Source organism: Bidens hawaiensis, unplaced genomic scaffold (genome assembly GCF_021521415.1).
Source record: "Bidens hawaiensis isolate Kalapana, Puna unplaced genomic scaffold, B.hawaiensis_p1.1 tig00009285_1, whole genome shotgun sequence".
NCBI lineage: Eukaryota > Viridiplantae > Streptophyta > Magnoliopsida > Asterales > Asteraceae > Bidens > Bidens hawaiensis.
Window position 1 is genome coordinate 159,078 of NW_027491685.1, and position 15,435 is coordinate 174,512.

Here is a 15,435-nt window from a genome sequence, read left to right on the forward strand (position 1 = left end):
TATGGTTTAAGGGTTGCTTATGTTTTTTTAAACTATGTTTAAGCGTTTAAGAGTTGTATTATCTTTTTAAAAGATGATGAAGTTGTATGAATTCCGTTAACCAATAGCAGGAACATTGTTGTTTTCAGTATATGTTGCAGCCTAGCAAGATTTGTTTCTCTGTTAGTTATTCTGGTTCTGAATTTACAACAGTTAGTTCGGTTGTCTTTCAATGTAAGTTTTCCATCAGATTTCATGCATGCTATTTCCGCAAGCTATGCTTAGCTATGCGTAGATAATGGTGGAAACAAAGCTCAAGTTCATGTGTTTTGGTTGTTCATGAATATTCATGAATTGATGTTATCTGAAGGGCAAGAACAGTTATGTCATGGAACTGCCACTGGTCACTGCTAGTTTGCTACTGAAAGTACAAGATATCTGTAGTAGATCTTGAATCAATAAATAATGAAACTAATTGTGGTTAATTTTAGTAATAGTAATATCGACAGCATCTAGAATTAAAGAATTGTATAGCATCATTGCACGGTGTAATTCGGGTGAGTTTCCTTTCACTTAGTTGGGCTTACCGGTTATAGACAGATTCAGTTCCAAATTGCCAAATCTTAAAGCTAGTTCACTTTCCTTTGCGGGTCGACTCACTCTAGTGAAAGCATGGTAAAGACGATTGAAGGAATAAGACGGAATTTTTTATGGGTGCCAAAAATAATATTTGGAAGATTAATTGGGTTGCTTGGAGTAGAATCATGGCTCCAAAGATATATGAATGACTTGGTGTGAGTGGTATTTGGGAGGCAAACTTGGCACTTCTAATTGGCGGTGGAAGTTCAAATTGAACCCCTCGCAACTGTGGGTTTCAGTTAATGCTATTCATGGCTCCCCTTGATCGTCAAAAACTATCCCACTCAAAAAGAGTATTCTGGGGGTGTGGAACGACATTGGCAGCTTGGAAAAGGAATTAGTTACTTACAAGCTCAATGGTCATAACTGCATAAAGGCGGAGGTCAGGAGGGGCAGAGACGTTTTCTTTTGGACCGATAATTGGGTAGGTGGAGCTCCTTTGTGTGACAGATATGCAAACTGTTCTGATCTTGCTAAATTAAAAAGGGCGAATTATGCAACGTTATGAAGGTAGATCTAACAAACAGTTGCAGTTGCGATTATGAAACCAGCTATAGTTTATAGAGGACTGCTTATGTTTTTTAACTATGTTTAAGCGTTTGAGAGTCGTCTTATCCGTAAACTGAACTTTTAAATTTATTGACTCTTTAGGTTCAACTAAGGTTGTTTTAAAAGATAATGAAGTAGTTTCATTTCCGTTAACCCGTAGCAGGAAGATTGTTGTTTTGATTATATGTTGCAGCCTAAAGATTTTTTTTTCTTTTTTAGTTATTTTATTTCTGAATTTACTATAGTTAGTTTCGGTTATCAAACAGTTCAGTTATGTTTCTTTTCTAGTTAATTTGATGCCTTATGTCTGTTATTTCTGCAATCGAGAAATTAAGCGCGTTTAATCTTCACAGATTTTCTGAGGGAACAAAGCTCAAGCTCATATGTTTTGGGTGTCCTTGAAGATTCATGAACTGATGTAAATTGGGTGGCAGGAACAATTATATCATGATCTGCCACATTATCAAGTCCCGATTAACAAATACGAAGTAAACGACTAACTCCGTTTATATTCTCAAAAAACTGATTAAAACTCTCAAACCCTGACTTGGTTTGACTCTTGATGAACCCTAAGCTTGGTTGCATCTAGATGAATCCTAACTCAGTTACATCTAGCGTGTCTCCAAATGAACCCTAACTCGGTTACATCTCACATGTACTTTAATGTCTAACCATGACTAGATTTATATAGACTACATAACTTGCCAAGACATTACCTATTTTAATTACAATACAATTAGGAAACATACTATAATTAGGAAATATAACCAACTATGACCAACTTGTTAATATTGGTCCTTCAAGTTTACCGACTTTTAACTTGGAGTCTGAAATTACGTCCAACACAGTATAAGATTTCTATTAATAATATTCTTTTGCTCATCTTCAACAACTTAATTTATTCATCTTGTAAATATCATATTCATGTATTTTTTTTAACAATTATTTCCTTCATATATTAGTATATTACATAACTTCAACTTAATACTCGTTCACCATGGTATTGGCCATGTCCCTTATTAACTCCCAAGCACTATTCACATGGCGCTCTTCTGTGAACGTACCGCCCACCGCAAACCTCAGCATATAAACTCCGCCCACGGTTGCGTGAGTCAGGTAAACTCGCCCCGTCGAGTTCACTCGCTCGAGTAGCTTTTTGTTTAGCAACTCGGTGCACCCGGAGTCAAACCCATTGAACTGTTTTAACCGAAAACACACCAAAGAAAACCGCCTTGGCACAACAATCTCAAACTTCACATCCGACTTCACGAGCCGTTCAAACATTATTGCCATTCGGACATCCGACCGAATATGATTTTGTAAATTTTCAACACCGTAAATACGTAGGATAAACCATAAACGTAGAGACTTGAACCTTCGGCCCGTCCCTATTTGCCAATCCATGTAACTCACCACGGAGTCTGACTCGCTATGCTCGTTACTTAAGTAGTCAGGATTTGTACTCAATGAGTCAATAATCAAACCAGGAGTTTTCACCCATAAACAACAACAGTCCAAGTAACTGAGTAGCCACTTATGCGGACTCAAACTCAGTGACTCGACTCGCTCAACTCCATCAAGATAATGTCTATATTCCGGACAGATGCATGCGTTTCCACCATAAGCCGCATCCACATGAACCCACGTATTATACTTGTTTGCCACGTCAGCAAGGTCTTTAACAGGGTCCACTGCAGTTGTGGACGTGGTCCCAATTGTAAGACATAGAAAAAGTGGGACCAACCCATGCTTCACGTCAGCTTCAATGACTTTTTGAAGGGTTTCAGGATTAAGAGAATACTCATCCTCCACACATGTTGGTACCAACCTTATATTCTCCGAATCAATTCAGGCTACCTTGCATACTTTCTTGAACATGGAGTGAGTTTGATCTGACCCGTACACGACTAGCTTTCCAATATGTTCGACTCCAATATTATTAAGTACACGATCACGAGCTGCAACTAGGGTGCACAAAGTCGACTCGCTTGTGGTGGATTGCAAAACCCCACCACCCGAACCTGAAAACATGAAGCTTTTCGGGAGGTGAAGCATAACCGCGAGCCAATCCATCACCACCATCTCTAGCTCGGTTGCAGCCGGTGAAGCAACCCAATTGAACCCAACTACATTAAAGCAAGCGCACAACATTTCCCCAATAAATGCTGCAGAACTTACCGTAGCCGGAAAGTATGCAAAGAAGTTTGGACTTAGCCAATGTGTGATGCCAGGGATAATATCTTTTTGGACATCTTTTAGTATCGTGTCGAATGATTCGGGCGTGTTGGGTGGGGTCTTGGGCAAGCGGTTTTTGAGGTAACCGGGCTGAACTTGGCTAAGAACGGGGTAGTTTTTGATATTTTTGTAGTAATCAGAGATGAAATCGACCACTTTGCGGGCTTTTTCGCGAAAGTCTTCCGGGTGGAGATGGTTGAAGTCTTTGGAGTCCGAAGATTCAGAGAGTGTGATTAAGGCGGATGGAGGGCTTCCCATTTTGTAGGTTTGAAATGAAGTATTTGGAAATGAATTGGGATAGAGACAAAGGTGTTGGGTGGTGATCTATTTGTATATAAATGGAAGTGGCAGTTAATGTTATGGACAAGAATGGAAGGTTTCTGTTGGCTGTTGGGAATAAGTTAGAGATAAAGATAGGAAGAGTACGGATTTTGTGAAGATAAAGATTGAATAACGATGAGAAAAAGACAAAAGTTTGAATAAATAGATTAGTTTGGTTTTCTAATACGTTTGTTTAATGTTTCTTAGTTTAATAAGTTTTAGTATTGTGATAGCATTAGTATTGAGTTAAGTTTTAATAACAAAGAGTTAAGACGGGTTTTATTGTCTCTAAATTAATTGGTTTGTTTGTTTTGATTATCTAGAATAGCTTCTGCCTTCAGTAGTGGTATTAATTAGAGCATCACACGATAGAAGAGCAAAATAAGTATCAAGATTCAAGGATCAATGAAGAACCGACTAGGAAGTTTTCACTGAACCATCAGGAAGCAAAGAAGTCGACACAAGTTATAAGAGCAACGATCAAGAAGAAAGAAGGACGAAAAGCATGATGGAACAAAGTTGAAGAACTCGAGAAAAAACAAAGAAAATAGCGTAAGTGATATGTCGAACTTTTCATCACAAAAAACAAACGAAGCACGAGTTAAAACTTAAAAACACGGCAGCCGTGGGGAACATGAAGAAGCGCTGGTGCCGGTTAGGCTTCATATTCATAGTCCACCATCAAATATCGTTGCCAAACAGTGACTTCATCCTTAAGCTTTCCATATGCTTCAAATTAGCCTTTGCAATAATGATCTAACATGTGAAAGTGACTCCATCAACATTCACATAAATAGAATGAACATGGATTTGAATGCCCTAGGCTCCTGCCACATGTAAACACTCCCTCCATGGTTAGATTAAAACTCGAGATTCTACTAGGCCTGCAAAGAAAGAACTTTTAACAAACAAATTAGAATACCCTAGGTAAAGAAAAACAAATAAAACTAAATATACAAAAACAAAAACAAAAAATATTTTACATCTAGCTTTTTAAATTTAAGTCAATCAATAACAAATAGAATTAAGCAAAACAACATAATAATAAGCGCACACCCCGACAAGAACATTATTTTGATGACCGTCATTAAGTCCTGGAAAAACCTAAATGACCTAGTAGCTGGGTAGGTGGGATAGCAGAGGTTAGTAAACATGTCTTGTTTAATAGTAAAAACAAGCCTAGAAACTTTGATAGAGGATTTGTAAAAATTAAACTAAACTTAATTATAAGTCAACTTAAATACGAAACACACAAGAGAGTTGAGGTTATGAAGATGAGAAGAGGCAATCACTTCTTTTCAGGTTTAGTTATTAAATTGAAAAACTTAATCAACAATAATGTTTAATTGCTACATAGACATAGCTCATATCAGCCATACCATTGACCTAGAGTATAATCCATATGCTTGCGCACCATTCTTAGCTAAACTAACTAGGGTGTGGCGGGCACAATCAAATGTCGTACTATAACCCGTGTGTCGAATCAACGTAGTATCAATAACACGTTAATGAACATATATCATACCCACGATTAAAGGTAGAACATATATCAAACTCACGATTAAAGGCCAAACATATAACTTATTTTGCCAATGAGCTAAATATAAAATTTTACTTAATTAGCCAAAAGGCTGAGCGCATAACTACACAATTTATTAATTTTGCAAAGATTACCTAGTATTTATAAAGTTGGTGGCCCATCCATTTTCATCAACGTGGGAAAGGGGACAAATGGAATGGATGAATCTACTTCGAAGAAGACTGATTTGGTTTTTGCGTAATTGGTATTTACAGGTTCTATTTGATTTTTGTAACTAACTAGTTCTTTAACTCGGCGCGTTACGCCGGGGCAGCTAACAAAACTTCAGCGTTGAAACCCAGGCATTGGTAAAACCTAAGCGTTACGATGATGAGTCGATGCAAAATTGGTCAGTATCGGTTACGCTCGTTAGGGTACAAAAATCGTTGCTAAAGTTTGAGCGTTAAAGCTCAAAAAATGGACCTGTCAAATTAACATATAAAAATCTTAATATATAAAAAACAAAATATTTAAAACGATGTTTATTTGGTCAGCAAACCTGGGCGGTGTAAAACACAAGTGTTGCCGGGTCTCAACCATTGTGGCAGTAATTCGACACGAATTCGGTTGGCTTTGATTATGCTCGTTATGGTATTGGAGCTAAAAAATATAAATATGAAGGTGGACCAATGGCCAATGGGGGACGGGGCGGAGAGCGTCAGACGATAAACTTGTGCGTTGGTAAAACCCGAGCGTTGTCAGTCACAGACGTTTAGACGACAAGTATACTCGTATTTGGTCGGTTTCCGTCAACTTCGTTATGATATCAGAAAAAAAAAATTAACATTTGATCGGTTTTCTTTACTCTCATTATGATAACTTAACTAAAATAAACAATCCACCAAATTCGCTGATTAATACGGTGCCGCCAAGTGATCTAATAGAGCACTTGGCGGCACCAAAGTTATAATTTATATATATTAGTAATAGTAATTAACGTGAACACTGATTTGGTTTAAATTATTCCTATATATTGTTGAATATGAACATTACCTATAAGGTTGTCTGATTGTCTGTCTATTGGGATTAGAATCATTAACCATAATTTCTTTAATGATTATTAGCATCACAATTATGGATACTGGTATGTTTATTGGTTCTTGAATCTTGCTATTTGTTGATGATGAATTTGTAGGATGACTTTCTCTCATCTCCGTTTAAGAATACCACCTATATAAAGGAGGTAATCATAAAGACATCAGATAGGAATGATTTATTAAGGCACTTTACAGGATGATGCATGTTTGTTACTCTAATTCATGGTAAGAGACTAATTTTACATCTACTAATAATTCTTCAACTAATATCACTGACACGAAATATTCTTAATACGCCAATTTTTAATCATTTTTACGGTAAATTAGCATAAATGTAAGGCCCCGGTCCCGGGAACCCTACATTTGTTGTGTTGGATTTACTCATTCACATAATTCAATAATCAGAGTTAATTAAAACCATACACGAAATATAAAATCAATCATTCTTACATAACATAAATACTTGTTTTAAGCAAAATACATAAGTCTTTAACGTTAAACATAATAACACGTGAATTTTTCTTCTCTTTGATGCATGTCCCGAATTCACGGGTAAAGGTCTCACCAAACTCAGATAGCTCTTAACGGGTTATAACTTCTCATCATATTAAAAAATAATCTAATCAAATATTTGATATTAAAATCCTAAAAAAATTAGAATATACTAAAAAATTAATATCCTATTTTATTTTAAAAAAATATATTATTTACAATTAAGACGATGTGGTTGCTCCCCCCTTTTATGGAAGCCACCAGATTTCTTGATTTTTAAATGGAGGCCTCTCATTGATTTAACCCAAATTCATGAGTATGAGTTTTACCAAACCAGGTAGCTCTTAAACGGGTTATAACATCTCATTAAATTAAAACTTAATCTTACCAATTATTTGATATGAAAATCCTACAAAATAGAAATATACTAAAATTTAATATCCAATTTAAAAATAAAAAGATATTATTTATAATTAATAAACAATTTTATAGTAAAAAACATAAACGGGTAATGGGTCACCAAATCCAGATAGCTTTTAAACGGGTTATAACATATTATTTATTTATTAAACACTTTCATCATCAAACCCTAAGTATATTATTAACTTTCTTACAATAAAGAAAATTAAAATCCAATAAATAAATATTAAAAAACAAAAAATGTAAAACAACCATTCTCTCAAACCATCAGGTTACTTTATTTGTAAATGAAGGCTTCTCACACATTTGACCCGAATTCACGGGTAAAGGTCTAACCAAACACAGATAGCTCTTAAACGGGTTATAACATCTCATTATATTAAAAATAATCTCATTTAATATTTGATATGAAAATACTATAAAATAGGAATATACTAAAAATTAATATCCTATTTTTATCCCCCGTATTACGGGGGTTGTTTTACATTATTTGTTTTTAATATTTATATATGTATATTTGGATTTTAATTTTATTTATTGTAAGAAAGTTAATAATTAAAATACTTGAGGTTTGATGATGAAATGGTTTCACTAATAAATGATATGTTATAATCCGGTTTAAAAGCTATCTGGATTTGGTGATACCTATTACCTGTTTATTTTCTTTATTATAAAATTGTTTCTAAATTATAAATAATATTTTTTTAAAATAAAATATGATATTAATTTTTAGTATATTCCTATTTTAGAAGATTTTCATATCAAATATTTGATGAGATTATTTTTTAATATAATGAGATGTTATAACCTGTTTAAGAGCTATCTGGGTTTGGTGAGACCTTTACCCGTGAATTCGGGTCAAATGGGTGAGAAGCCTTCATTTACAAATAAAGTAATCTGATGGCTTGAGAGAATGGTTGTTTTACATTTTTCGTTTTTTAATATTTATTTTTTTGATTTTAATTTTCTTTATTGTAAAAAAGTTAATAATATACTTAGGTTTAATGATGAAAGGGTTTCATAAATAAATGATATGTTATAACCCGTTTAAAAGCTATCTAGATTTGGTGACCTATGACCTGCTTATGTTTTTTACTATAAAATTTTTTATTAATTATAAATAATATCTTTTTCTTTTTAAATTGGATATTAAATTTTAGTATATTCCTATTTTGTAGGATTTTCATATCAAATAATTGGTAAGATTAATTTTTATTTTAATGAGATGTTATAACCCGTTTAAGACCTATCAGGTTTTGGTAAGAACCATACCCATGGATTTGGGTTAAGTCAATGAGAGTCCTCAATTTAAAAATCAAGAAATATGATGGCTTTCATAAAAGGGGGGAGCGACAACATCGCAACACATAGGATTTTTGGGTTTTCGTTTATATATATTATAGATACGCCATTTTTTAATCATTTTTACGGTAAATTAGCATAAATGTAAGGCCCCGGTCCCGGGAACCCTACATTTGTTGTGTTGGATTTACTCATTCACATAATTCAATAATCAGAGTTAATTAAAACCATACACGAAATATAAAATCAATCATTCTTACATAACATAAATACTTGTTTTAAGCAAAATACATAAGTCTTTAACATTAAACATAATAACCCGTGAATTTTTCTTCTCTTTGATGCCTGTCTTCATTTTTTTGCTACGTGTCCTCCTCTAAGCAACCTCCCTCATTCTACTCACCTGCGTGCATACTAAAAGTCAGCTACGCTAAGTGAGTTCTAGTTAATCAAATTACATACATTACTTTCACATCCTTACTTATACATATCCAGAGATACGTCTTTCCTACTCTACTTACTAGTATTTCTTTCATACATATTTACGTACATACATACTTACATACTTTTTTTCTGTCATTTTTCTTTATAATTTCTATACTTACATTACTTTCTTATTACTCATTCGTTTTAAAGAGCATTTCGCCCTACATACCTTGGATATTATTAGGGTTCGGTGCCCTACATACCTTGGATATTATTAGGGCCGGTGCCCTTCATGCCTCAGATACTATTTGGGTTCGGTGCCCTTCATCCCTCGGATACTATTAGGGTCTGGTGCTCTTCATACCTCGGATACTATCACTACAACAAATCAAGCCTATTTCGAAGAAAACTTCCATCGCTATATCCCCTGTTTGTGGTCGATATAGGCTTTATCGACGACATTTCGTCGATATAAGTTTCGTCGCAGCTTCTTTGTCGCAATAGCTAAAAATTGTCGTCGGTATAGAGTCGTCGATATAGATAACGATATACCAACGAAAAGTCGTCAATATAACCTACTTTTAAAAAAAAAGATTTATCTTATTAAAAACCTTATATCGAAGACCTTTCGTCGGTATAGGGTATTTTTTAAAAATATATATATTTTCTTATATCAACGGAAAGTTGTTGATATAGATTGTTTTAAAAACAAAAAACTTTTTTTTCTAAAATAAACTATATTGACGAAAAGTCGTCGATATAGGTGCAGCAAAATTTTCAAATATTTTTTTTCTATTTTAAATTTTCCTGTTTTTCAACTCAACAATAAAATACACAAGACTGCAAAATAACATATAAAATGGTCTAATATATGCCACATCCTATACTACCAAGAGTATTAAAATATTACTTCTAATACATGCCATATCCTAAACTACCATGAGTATCAAAGTATTAGTCCTAATAAATGCCACATTCTACCATAATCTTATACAAAACATAAACGATAATCTCCCATGGAGAGTTTGTGATGAGTTTTTACCATCCACCTATAAGATAAAACAAACAAAGAAACAAACAAAGATATAATAAACTTCTATTATATTTACATCATGCAAATTTTTTAAAATGAATGTATATACCTAATCATTTTCATCATGTTCATCATCTTCATCATGTTGCCTTGAAGATCCCGATTGTTTGTTGGCCATTGCAAGTAATTGAGCTAACTGATTTTGCATTTGTTGATTTACCATTTGTTGTTCTTTATTCAACTTTTGTTGTTCTTCCCACTTTTGTTGCATTTCAATAAACTGCGAGGCCAGTACATAAGAAGTAGAAGTAAAGTCGGGGTTGCACTTTTAATTGTTCTACCCACACCCCAAACATAACCACGCCGTTCACCTAATGCTTGTTTCAAACACGCAACCTCATCAATGTCCTTGTGATGTAACACAAAGTGTACATCTTATTGCATTGAATTATCCTCATATTTGTGTTAAACTCCATGCAAATTCATTGGTTTTGGTACTTATTAGAGTTATTTGTGAAATTGCAGGTTCGGGCGCCTGACCGACAAAGAAAACAAGAAAAGAGGGCGTTTTGTGGACAAAATCAGCAATCTGCCGACCCCGCACGACCGTGCAAGGCCTTGCACGACCGTGCTTCCCGGTAATCTAACCAATGCAAGCCGGTGCCGCAAGAATTCAAAAGTGCACGACCGTGCATGGTCGTGCGGATGCTCGTGCATGACCTGCATGGCCGTGCGGGCCTGTGCCGATAACCGTGCCAGAACAGAGAAATCTGACCTTTTGGTCAGACTAAAGCAGGGTGTTGACTTTCCACTTATATTCACGACCGTGCATGCCCGTGCCAGACGTCCAGAAATCTTAAATACACCTCCACTACTCCCATTTCAAGTGCGGAGCCTTAGCGGAATTCTCTGAATTGCTGGAAAAATTATTGTGTGTGTGTTAGAGAGAATTCAAGGCTTCCAACTTTGTGTGATCATCCTTTCAAGTAGCAATCATCATTCATCTTAGTTTGCAATCTTTTGCAATCTTACAAAATTATTTGTAAGATTACTTTGATTTGTTTGTTGTATCAAGCCTTATGGGCTAAATACTTTTGTTACTTAGATTATGTTGAAGCTTTTGCTTTTGTGATATTTATCTATGCATGATTTTGACAAGTTGGTGTTCTTCAAGTTTATGAAATGTTCTTGAATAGAGTTTGATGGTTGAATGCTTGTTTTAATTCATAGTCTTGTTAGTTTGATAGATGTTTAACCATAATATGTTGGAAAACTATGTGTTGAGCATTTGTTTATGAACTTAGTTTGTGTATGCATACTTGGTTTATATCATTAAGTTAGGAATGACTAGTGGAAATTAACTTGGTTATGAATTTTAACAAGCATGAAACCTATCACATAATATTGGAAAATTGTATGGTGATAATATGATTCTTTGAGTTGGTTAATATTTGCTATGGATTAAGGCCATAATTCTTGGTTCATATTTTGCTTATTAAAAGTTTCATGTGTTTAACTAGTGTTCTTGAACTTGTCTATTTTACATGATTTTAGGTGGTTAGTTTGTTGTTTTCATTCTAGCTTTCCTTTGATTATGAGATTAGGTAGTTTTGACAAACTTACTAATCTATGGTTAATAAGTTGTTGAAAACCCATCATGTTGTTTTGTTGCTAGTATTAGGTTGCCTTGATTGGAATTTGATGTTGGTGCTTAATACATGATGTTTATCATTATCATTGCTATTTTGTCACTAAGTTTGAGTGGATGCATAGTCTAAGTAGCTTGTTCCTTGTTTGGATTGATTGTTAGTTGTATTTTACTTGCTTTGTTATTGTTAAATGCTAGTTTAGTTATTTGAAAAATTACTTGGATTGTTTGTTTGGTTAAATTAATTACAAAGATTTAGTATCAAAAGTTAGCCGTGTCCATGGATTGACACTCGGTTCTTACCGATACTTTGCTACAAACGATAGGTACACTTGCCTTCCGTGTGTGGTTTGGTTGTTGGTGAAAACCATTTTTAAAACCCAATGTGTGTGAAACTTTTATTTAAATTTTTATATATATATTCGCACACGTCACCTTGCCATCTGCTTCATCTTGCATATCGCTCACAATTTCTTGAATTTTATACTGCATAAAACAATACAAATAAACGTGCATTAGTTTTTTTACTAAACATTCTCTACTATAAATAATAAATAATACCATAAACTAAATTACATGTATACGATACCAGAATCTATATTACATATATTGCTCGCAATTGAAACCGAATCGTTACTAACGGTTTGGTTCCGGACTCAACCCAGGCATAATCCAGACTCGAACCCAGTCAGAAACCAGAAACTATTAATGTATACGGGACTCGAACCTAGGCAGAAACCGGACTCGACCGCCGGATAAACCGGCAAAATCTCTTTTTATATTATTATAAATCAAAATTGACGTAACGTACTGGACTTGAACCCAGGTAGGAACCGGTTTGCTTAACGTACGGGACTCGACTACCGGTTAAACCGGTAAAATAATAATATGCTATATACCCATTTTTAATGCACTTGTATGTGTGTGTGTGTGTGTGTATAGGAGATGGTTCAGTGGAGAAATGAAATTAATGTGAGAAATTGGAGAAATGAATCCTTGCCATTAGATATAGTGATCAAAGGCCTACATTAATTCTAGATTTTTGGTAATTAATTTTGCATTTTTATGAGGTTTTCTTTAAAGAAAAGGGTAGTAAAGTCTTTTGGGTAATACAATTAAAATAGGAAACTATATTAATTCTTTATAAACTTCCTATTTGTTTTCAAACTATCACTCGACTTTTCATTTACCATATATTCAGAAGGTTTCCCATATCATCTTCATTGTTGTTCAGTAAACTTCAAATCCTCTCCTTCGTTATCTTCAAAGATCCGATAATATCAACCTACACTACAATCAAGGGGCGTAAACCTGGAAATATTTTTTGTTTAGTGGAAAGAAATATTTTGAATATCCGAAAAGATTCTCCTTCACTGATGGCCTATAAAATCGAAATCGGTTATTGAAGATCTAGTGTTTGTTTTGCTTATTATCGATGATGGCGTTAAGAGGTTAGGGTTTTTCGATTGTTCTTCGTTTTGATTTCAATGATGAAGGATGATTTTGGTTTTTGGTTTAGTGCGTACAATCAGAATTTTGTGTATGTATGATTCGGGTTTTTATGGGAAATAGTCATTAAAAGGGTCTTACAAGTTGAGATTAGTTGTTTGTATCTGTAAAATGTAGGTTGTTACTAATAAACTGTGTTGTTCCTCCCATGTGTAGGTAACTAGAAAGATGAAGATGTCTTCGAAAAAAGGTATATTTTTTTGAAGCTATAACTGAGTAAGATTGGTTATTAATAAAGAGAAATTTAAATTGTTATATAATCTTATTATTTAGAAAAAGGTGTTGAAAGAAGAACTTCAAAGAAGATTCGTGTTAGGCCGCCAATGGGGTCCAATGTGAAAGGTAAAGTTGTTTAAAAGAGATAATGTATGTGTATGTAGTTAGGTATTGTATTTTTATACGGTGGTTTCTGTTTGTTTTGGGTTTAAATTGCAGCGTTGTTACGTGTTGATTTTGTAGTGTTTTCTGTGTAGGAAACATTTTTAAAGATGTTGAGAATTTGTTTTGTTGTTAAACGATGAATGTAGGAGTATTACATTTTGGTTGTCTGTATGTATAGGCGAAGTAGATTGTGTTGTTTATTTTGTTAGTTAACAAATCAAAATGTCAGTTGTTGCGTGTTTATTTTGTAGTTATGTCTGTGTAGGAAACATTATTAAAGACGTAGTGATTTTTTTTGTTATTACACAATGAACGTAAGAGTATTACAATTTGGTTGTTTGTATGTATAGGTAAAGTAGATTGTGTTGTTTACTTAGTTAGTTAACTTTTATCTGGTGTGTGAGTATAGTTAATATAAACTGTGACAATTGTAGAATATGTTGTAGGAAATGTAGGTTGTGAAGGTTAACATGATTGTATTCAAAAAGTTTTCTAAGTATCTGGTTTGTATGTGTAGGCAATGTAATTTATTTTTTAGGTAATGTAGCATATTATGTAGGTTGTGAATGTTAACATGCTTGTCATTCAAAAAGTTTTCTAAGTATTTGGTTTGTATGTGTACGGAATGTATTTTATTTTTTAGGTAATGTAGAACATGATGTAGGTTGTGAAGGTTAACAAGTTTGTCATTCAAAAGGTTTTCTAAGTATCTGGTTTGTATGTATAGGCAATATAATTTATTTCCAGTACGTACACTTTGTTTGGTTGAACTTAATGCAGGTGTAGAATGTGAAATGGTTACCAATAAGACTAAGGATGGAAGTGATAGTCGTGGTAAAAGAGAAGTAGAGGTAACGGATGTAGATCATTTAGTGTTTTAAACTTGTTAGTTGTTGATTCATGGTATGATAAGGTATTTATTTTATAATGCAGTTGATAACCTTTCCACTAAAGGTAAGTTTGAAATTCTTGATCGAATAAGGTTAGTCAATGTGGCTAACATTGTGTGATTGTGTTGGAGGAAAAAAAAACATGTGGTGGCAAGAGAGGAGGTGAAGGGACATTAAACACAAATGACGTGGAACATGATGATTTTGTTGTGAATGTGACACGTGCTGCAAATGTAGGAAAGGATGCTAAGAAAAAAAGGATTCAAAGGAAGGAAAATGTTGGGTTTAAGGAAGTCATAAGCATGGTGTGTTGAAGATATTTGGTTTATTAGTTGTTGGCCTTTTGTTTATGTTTGAATTAGATGTTTTGTATGGTTGTGTTATGGTTTTATTTTCTCCTTTATTGTGTCACAAACTATGTTTAACGTTTTTGGTTCGATGGTTTTAAGTATTGCAATCATTATGTTACATCTTTGTTACCTTGTTAATGATGTGTAGGAAGTCAAAGAGGTGTTTGATGGTTTTGAATAAGGTTTATAGAAAGTTAAAGTATGAAGTTAGTTATTTGCATTTATGGGGTAGGTGAGGTATGTGTAATCAACTTTGTCAATGTTAATGTATTGTTGGTATGCGTGATGGTTAGTAATTGAGTGGGTGGCGAATTAGATTGTTGGTAAAATTAGAGTACACGCAATAAAAAAGGTGTTTAAGAATAATGTAAGAATAATGTTTGATTGTTGTGTGGTTCAGTGATATCAGATTGTAATAATAAAATTAATATTTACCATACTTAAGAATAATGTTATGATTACTAATATGCCCCTATAATTAATTATATTATAAAAATAAAAGGAAGGAATCTGATTGGTTCAAAGGATTTCTCTAATTTCTCACTCTAATTTCATTTCTCCATTGAACTCAACCCTATATATATAATATAAATAATAATACACTATATACCCGTTTTCTAATAACTCGGCCAGATTTGTTGGTTC

At 33.8% G+C, this 15,435-nt stretch overlaps 1 pseudogene; it reads right to left on the reverse strand.

The window, feature by feature from the left end:
- Nucleotides 1–2,144: 2,144 nt before the first annotated feature.
- Nucleotides 2,145–3,660, reverse strand: LOC143531885 (tryptophan decarboxylase TDC2 pseudogene; annotated as a pseudogene).
- Nucleotides 3,661–15,435: the final 11,775 nt, after the last annotated feature.